At 42.1% G+C, this 8,965-nt stretch overlaps 1 non-coding gene across 1 annotated transcript; it reads right to left on the reverse strand.

The window, feature by feature from the left end:
* Window positions 1-7,759: 7,759 nt before the first annotated feature.
* Window positions 7,760-7,866, reverse strand: LOC133833206 (small nucleolar RNA R71). Its single transcript, XR_009892600.1, has one exon. It is a non-coding gene; the product is annotated as a small nucleolar RNA R71 (small nucleolar RNA).
* Window positions 7,867-8,965: the final 1,099 nt, after the last annotated feature.

The following is an 8,965-nucleotide window of genomic DNA, read 5'->3' on the forward strand; positions in this document are numbered from 1 at the left end:
GTCATCATTTCTGACTACATCCGCTCGTATTAACTTCCAAGTGGATTGACCAACCCACAAAACTTATTGACATATTCTTTTGTTGACCTATCATTCTAAACCAATTTCATAACCTCATTGGTTTCCGCAACTCAAGCTAGGTCATAATAATCTCTTTTATCAAATCATTGTCTGAGTTCCTCCCAATCCATCATGCCAACATTTCAGGACTGGGGTACCACTTCCGGGCATCCTTCCGCAACAACTACTTAGCACAACTAATCTGTCACGACCTATCATCCTCATATAATCAAGGATGGGATTAGCTATACCCATCCACTGATCAATTCTCGAGAACACCCAATCCTTTCTCAAAACTAGAGAATAATGCTTCTGAAGCCTTCTGTACAGTAATTCTTATCTGTCTTTATCTTCAAGTTAAACCAACACTAGTAATCCTTCTGCCAAGATATACCAAGAAGCTCTTTCCCCATAAAAGCCCGCTATTTCTGTAATGACCCAAATTTCCTAATTAGGTTTCCGTAACGGTCCCTGGGTAGTAGGGCGTTATAGTTTCATCCATCTAGTCTCCTCTATCAGACCTTACAGCTTACTCACATACCAGCGAACGTCTACTGCGAATTGCAGAGGCAGATGGAGGATTCCAACCCTATCTGTCACCTGCATCCCTCACTATAACAATACGAGGTCCACTTAACCATTTTGAGCACCAACAATCTAAATTCGTCTTCCATCACCGACTAAACCCCTTAGCCTTGCTGTTCATACCCAGAACCATCCCACAGCCAGGTCCAAACAACCACAATAATCATGCACACATAAAGCGTAATAAACACCAATCTACAATACTACGCATTTAATTATCAAATTTCATTGCTACCAGGTACATTCATACTTACCATGCTTCGATTACCCAATAAGCAGATAAAGCATATATACGTTCAATTTAAACAATTCACCATATGCAATCAATATACCAACCATTATCCAAATATTCATCCACATGCAATAGCAATGCTAATCAGCACACCTTAATTTCATCACACAACAGTCAAGGGCCAGACCTTATCAGTATCTCATGCACCCTATTAATTAGACAACTTGAAACATTCATATTTTTCATTCAAGCATTTAAACATATAATCTCAAGTATTCAATTACAAAACCCTGAGCCGAGATTGTCTTTAGCGGCGAGTGTACATGTCCGGCCAGTCTTCAGGAACCCTTAAAACTAGACTGCTCTGATACCAAGTTGTAACGCCATGAATAACCAAGACTGTTACACTGCCTGTTAAAAATAGTGCAGGACTTGCTAATCAAGTCATTTACATGGAAATGTGATCCTAAAGTCATAAACAGGTTAGGTATAAAAGATTTTGGTCATAAAAAGATAATTTTCCATTAAAATAAATGTTTAGTACATGGGATCCCAAAACATGGTTTAGAAGACGTATTTACAAAATTTCAAAGTGTTATAAATAAACCAAGCCACTCTAATGGCAAAATACACATTTTAGGTTTCATTCCCTGCAAAATCCCTCGACCGCGGCGGTTGAGCAGCTAACAATGTACACCTCGCCCCCAGAGCTCTTTAACCCATGGTCGATTCATCTTACCCTTGCCTTTACCTGCACCACATAGTACTCGTGAGCCGAGGCCCAGCAAGAAAACTATGACATCTTAGCACAATCAATACCGATAACCAAATAATTCACAAAGCATAACTAGATATTCAGCAGTCCACACCATTCACATAATCAGCGATAGTAATTGACAAAACAATAGTCTTTTAACCAAATTTTTAACATGCCATAACCATCAGATTAACAACAAGTAAACATATCATACAATAACTAGGGTCGACACCCTTAGGCTGCACCCTCTGTGTAACCCATTGTCTTCGGCTCACTTAGGCCGAGCCTAGTGTTCAACCCACTGACTCTGGCCTACTTAGGCCAAGCTCAGTGATTATTTAATTAACCTCAGCTACCAGTGGCCGAGTCGCGTCCTTGTGCGCCAATATTAATTTTGGCACTCTTAGGTCGTTTATTTCATACTCACATGGCATAATGCCATCATACAACATTGCATACAAGTATAGGGAACTCTTAGTCCCAACCTATCCACATAAAAGGGTGCAATTTTCTTACCTTTGATTCCAAGCGAAGAAGGTGAACTGATTCCAAGCACGGTCCTTAGCCTCGAGCCTCGACGATAAACCTAGTCACAGAGGCCATGGATATCTATCAACTTCCAATTTAAAAAAAAATACCTAGGGAACAAAACAAGCCTCCGAGACCGCAATTTCTACTAAACCGGGTAGTATAAATTTTCCCGAGCCCATGCCAAAGGGGAGGCGGGTCGTAACTTGGCCAAGCAAGTCATGGCGCGCCGCCAAGTCAGAGAGCATCCCAGTCTAGAAGGGCCACACGCGCCGCGATGCCCCCTACCCAGGTCACGACACGCACCCTTCGACCCAGAAAATTCTTGGTTATTATTCTACTCTTCCCAACTAAGAACAACAAGAACTAACCATAATTTTCCCACAAAAACCTCCCCCAATTCAATCACCAAATAAGTTACGAACTCAAGAATTTATCCCCTATTTTTAGACACCAAGACTCAGCCATTATACTTCAATCCTTATCCCAATTCATCAGTCACAACTACTTAAATCAGAACCAATCAATCCTCTAATTCTTCCTATATATAACCTAGAAACTCAAAGACAGATTCATAATTTTACCTTAAGTATGCTTGCATCCCCCACCAGCTTCTAATCTAACAATCCTGAACTTAAATCCTTGAACTCCTACACTAAGTTTTCTGGTTGAATAGCTTCAATTACTCAAGCCCAAGCTCCTTCAATAGCCCTAAAAATTAAAACAAAGGAAGAGAGAGAGAGAGAGTTTAGAGCCTTTTCCCTCTTTCTTTCCTTGGACTATTCTATACTCTTCTGTTTTGTTCTAACCAAAATGCTAAGTATTTCCCTATTATGAAAAGTCCATTTTGCCCTCCATTATAATACTAGCCACTTAATTCCTTTAAGGGTAAAATGGTCATTTGTTCTCAATTCCCACAAATTTCTCGAGTGTTCCTAATATTTATTACTTAAATCCTGTCACACAATTAATCACCAATTATTTACCCAATGTCTAATAATCCCCAAAATAATCTCTAAGTTCCCGAAAATACCCTTAGGCTCCCACGAACCGGGTATAAATCCCCACCGTGACTATTTCTCCAAACCGCTCATTAGGACCGCCTCGAGCCATATGCTACAAATATATCCACATAATAATGTGGTCTCAACAATTAGCACATATAATCACATTTATGCCCTCAACTGGCCAAAATTACAAATATGCCCTTATAGAACAAACAGGGCTCACATGCATATTAATTCTAATAAACATGCATTTAATCATATCCATATAATGATGCATGCCACATAATCATGCATTTTATCATTAATTCACATAAATAACAATTATGCTCTCCCGACACACTAATCGAGGCCCTTAAGCCTTATTAGTAATTTTGGGTCATTATATAGGAGCTTTGTACCGAGTGGCATGGCTCTTTCTCCTATTCTATCCACAAGGAGAGGTTTAAGTTCCTCGTGGCAGGGAGTGGAGATGGTTTCCTTCGGCCAGTCCTCGCGCAGATACTCAGTCAGTAGTCAGACGCTATTGTTGCCCTCGCCGATGTGAGCATTGTAATATTCGGTGACCTCCTTGTGCAAACCAGACTTGTCGTCATCATAGTACTCTGGGAAGATGACCAGGTGAGGATCCTTAGCTTGAGGGGAATTGGGAGGAATCTCATTGCCTTTCCCCGAGAACCCCTCATATCGGGGGCAGGAACCCTCTAGGTCTATGACCTCCCCAGCGACTATTGTGCCCAAGGCAGGGGCCACAGGAGCAATGGCAGAGGGTGTCGAAGCAAACGGAGGATGTGGTGGCATCGTTGTCAGGACCATCTAGACATTGATCTTAGAAAGGCCCAATACCCTCTGTCACTTTGAGCGCACTAAATCAGAAAGGCCCATACTATCTGAAAAAGAAACACCATGGTCAGTCACGATAAATAAAGGAAACCCATAAGAGGATAATACATGCAAAAAAAAAAAAGCTAAAAACTCCTCGGGATTCCCACCGCGGTCAGGCTCCTCAGAGTGTATGAGGGTACTGGCAAAATCTTATACGAGACGACCCATCTCCTGCACCAAGTTGGTCTCGTACTAACAAAACCAAGGTGCATGCATGGTCGTTGATTCTTCGAGAGGTACAAAGCCAGAATGGTGTACCATTCTCTTCAGGTTTTGAAGGAATACATCGATAAGATCTTGGTTGGTACTCCTCCGCAGACCAGCGACTCTCCGAGACTTGGCCGCACTCGAGAAGAGAGGGAGAGACTAAGACATGGTCGGGACTAGTTCCCTCCCCTACGCGCCTAGCATAGTGGAGAAGGATCAGAGATTTACCTTGACAGGTGGAGGATGATTTGATCCCCACTTCCAGCTCCGCCTCAAGTTTTGCATCCTCTCGTGCCTCCTCAGCAGCTTTGATGGTGAGAATGCTCTCTTTGCGCTCCTCGCGAAGGCATTGCTGGTAATGCTGGAGTGCTTTGGCCGCCATGAATTTTGTGTGCAGCTTTGCCTCTATCCAAGACCTCTTCGAGTCTCGGAATGGGGTGAAGACCACGGGGTTCACACTCTGCCCTGCCTGCAGCAGCCCACAATGTCGAAGGCAGGCGTCTGTGATGAGATGTGGAAGCTCTAACTCCTCTTTGGAAAGAGAGCCCATCGCCCAAAGCCTCCGGTTGAAAGATTCTACAATACAGCAATACGGACCTGATCGAAAAAATCAAGACCTGTCATCTAAAGGCTAAGGGCTCGGATTAACTAAAAACGATTCAATGCTTACCAACGATGGTGAAGTTCAAGAGCAGGGAGGGATTAGTCCTTGTCGGAAAGCTTTTCGCCCAGAAGAACTGATCTTTGTATGCCTGAGAATGATTTTCGTTGCCGGACAGAGCTTTATACCCTTTTTTCCCGAAGCTGGTGTATTTCATCAGGGTGTAGTACCCTCCCTTCTCCCTTCTCTTCGATCATTGTCGAAAACTGTAGATATACAATATCTCAGCAAGAGAAGGAGTAGGCCAACCCTTTCTTTTGTAGAGGACGTAAAGTCCAGCCAAAACCCAGTAGCCATTCAGCGAAAGCTGGAAGGGGGCTATGCCGACGTACTTGAGGAAGTCAACATAGTACTAGTGTAGTGGCAGTGCCTTCGTGGACGCTTTGGTGCGCCCTCTCATCCTCCCAAGCCAGGCGCACCAGTATCTCGATGTCGTCCACCCCATAGTTGGCGATTATTTTATTCAGGGCCCCTCGATGCCGAAGCTTGCTCGCAACATCAGCAGCCTTGAACCCGATGTTAGGATAAAGGGCATTTAACAACATCAGACTGATGTTGGCCTCTTCTTCCGAGAGGCCAGCCCCGCGGGGCCTCTCTACCACCGGCTTCGTATCTTCCTGAACATTGAGGACCCGGCTACAATCAGCTACATGTTTCTCCTTCTCGGGACATTGTCCCTCCTCCCGGGCCATCTGAAGGATTTTGTCGTCTAACACGTAGAACCCTTGTTGGTGGAGATGGTGGAGCTCCTCGGACATCTAAAAACAAACACCAAGCAGTTAGCGCCTTGACTCGAAGGAGGTTGGGTCAAAACTAGAAACCCTAAGACAACTGCTCGGGGAAGAAGAAAATTAAAGAGAAAATGTCTAATGGTTCTTGGATGTCCTCAGAGCCAAGTACTTGGCCCTAGAGGCACCACCGGAAAAGATGAACACCATCGGAGATGATGAACACCACCAGAATCTGAGGATTTTCCAGATTCTGGCCAAGGACGCAGAGTAAAGAAATACATCCCAAAAATACTACATATTGGTCAAATGGGTCATGTAGGTCATTTGTGGTAATAAATAATGCAAAGACGGCCTCAAAAGGTGTAAAAACAATTTCTAAGCATGCATCCTAAACTCAAATACACATGAAAACATGAATTCGTAGTTTGAGGGTACTTACTCGAAATAAAATGTCAGATTGTGTTGAAGCGAGTACGAACTTTGAAGAAAAATCGGTCGTTCACTTGAAGGTATGAAGCCTCACGCCAATCATCCAAAGAGGTAGAAGAAACTAGAAAGAAAGTAATGTTGGAGAAGGGTTTTGGACAGTTTAGAGAGTTTGAAGGCACAAAAATTTGAAATGGGCTAAAGTAACGTTGGGAAATCTGATCCTTGACCTTTTATAGATCCAGTGCTTAGGGATGAAGGAAAATCGTCCCAACCGTTGGATCATTTAGGACTTGGATACTCGAGGATGATCCAATGGCCTAAAATTGGAACGGTGCGGATCGTGACCATTGGCATTGGAAAAGAAAGCTCTCGAGTGTAAACTGAATGGGCGCCTGGGGTACAGAAAAGACGTTTCGGGTTGTGAAATTAACAGTGCATTAATTGCACGGATTGATGGGCCCAACAATGGGGTTAGGGCACGTGGCAGGAAAACTCGTGGTGACATCAGCGGAAGTCCAAGCATCTCCTCTCGAGAACCTTTTTAAGACCATCACTTTTAAGTCTCCACTGTCCGAGGACAAGTAGAGACTTGGGGGAAAATGTTGTCTGTGTTTTCACCCAAAGACACGTGTCTTCATGAGACGGCACCCAATATGAATATTTAAACTTGAATCTTTAAACTTGGAGAGCTTCTAAGGCTTATAGACAATATGAATATTTTTGTCCAAAATCTCTATTCCAAGCCTTCCCAATTGCTTGAAGCTTCAACTAAGTAGAATGAGATTTGGGATTGAACACGCCTTGAAACTCATGCAAGTCAAGCAAGCTTGATGAGTTTCTTGGAGAAAACTTTGGTCTTAGAAAGCTAGAGAGAGAATGAGTTTTAGAGAGAGAGTTTGAAAGTGTGATCAAGGCTTTTCAACTCTAATAAGCCATATATATAGTGTAGGCATCATCATTAGTCTAACCAATAGTATTAGAACATTTAAAACACATCATTTGGAGCATTTTATGTAAATTGTACGACCCTAAAAGACAGCCTAGGCGATACGTCACCTACTAGCAGGTGATGCATCGCTTGCTAAGGCTTTTGAAGCCCTTCACATTTAGGTGATGCTACGCCACTTAGGGGGCGACGTATCGCCACCCTCTCTGACTTTGGACCACTCCAATGGTCCTAAAATTTCTCCAAATGCTACCAACCTTTTTTAGAATGTTTGGATACCTCATTGTATCACTTTAGACCCGTAAAAGTCACTTTTAGATGCCTTCTACACAATCTCATATTTTCACTTCTCTTTAAGTAAAAACCGTTAAGTGTTTTGCACCTCAACGTGTAAACATCTTAACCATTATATTTAACCAATCTCATCAGCCTTTATGCATCCAGTATTCGAAGCTTGAGGTGAATTTTGAGCTGAATCGAGCTTAATCCATTTACTACTAACTTTTCATGGATTAGCTGGGGAAGATCCTAACAAACATCTCAAGGAATTTCATGTGGTTTGTTCAACGATGAAGCCTCAAGGAATTTTGAAGGAACGGATCAAGCTGCAAGCCTTTCCTTTCTCTTTAGCTGCTAAGGAATGACTTTATTATCTACTTCCCGACACAGTGGACACCTGGAATGAAATGAAGAGTTTATTCTTGGAGACGTATTTCCCTGCATCTAAGGTTGGGAGTATAAGGAAGGAAATTTGTGGAATTTGACAGTGCAGTGGTGAGACTCTCTATGAATACTGGGAGTGATTTAAGAAGTTGTGTGCTAGCTGCCCCCATCACCAAATTAGTGAGCAACTCCTTATCCAATATTTCTATGAGGGGTTATTGCTAATGGGGAGGATCATGATTGATGGAGTTAGTGGGGGAGATGTAGTAGACAAGACATCGAATGCTGCTAGGAACTTAATATCGAATATGGCTGCCAATTCGCAATAGTTTGGGATGAGAAACGAAACACCGCCACCACCTCAGAAGGTAAATAAAGTGAGCACTCTAGTACAACAACATATAGCTCAACTCACTTCCATGATGAAATAATTGGCCTTAGGACAACAGGGCAGACCATGCAGTATATGTATGATGGTGGGACATCTTTTTGACATGTGTCCTACTCTTCCAGAGAATGCTCCTGAGCAAGTAAATGCCATTGGAGGGTTTCTTGGGCAGACAAGACAACAATATGATCCCTATTCAAATAATTATAATGAGGTATGGAGGGGTCATCCTAATTTAAGAAATGGGAAACAACAACAAGCGGCACCTGCTAGACCACCAGGAATCAATTTTCAGCAAAGATCTCAGTAGACTTTTGTGCCTAGATCTCAACAACCCCACCTGCAACTTCAAAAGAGCAAGAGCTATCTTTTATTGATATGATGAAAATTTTAGTCCCTTCTAATATTCAAGTGTAGCAGGATCTTGTACAATTTCAACAAAACACACATGAAATTCTTCAGAGTAATCAAGCATGTCTTCAGAATTTGGAGAACACAATGGGATGAATCGCTACATCTCTAAGCAAGCTTGAAGCTCATAATTTTGGAAGATTATCTTCCCAGCCAGAGAGGGACCCAAGAGAAAATGTAAGTGCGATAACTGTTCGGGTTTTATGCCCTAATTAAAACTCAATTTCTTTGTAATCTCATTTATTATCAATAAAAGAAAAGAAATTATTTTTTTGACTTGGTCAATCATTTTGCTCACATGATTTATTTTCATGATTATTTATTTAATATAAACTTATATTAAATCCCGAGCATATAGCTAATTATATTTATAGTGATGTAATCACAGTGGAATATAAATATGATTATATGTTCAAACATAAGTTAGTCCTAAGATTAGTTAGTGTACACGATTTACGCTGACTTGCCAATATACGAT

This window comes from Humulus lupulus, chromosome 4, assembly GCF_963169125.1.
Source record: "Humulus lupulus chromosome 4, drHumLupu1.1, whole genome shotgun sequence".
Lineage (NCBI taxonomy): Eukaryota > Viridiplantae > Streptophyta > Magnoliopsida > Rosales > Cannabaceae > Humulus > Humulus lupulus.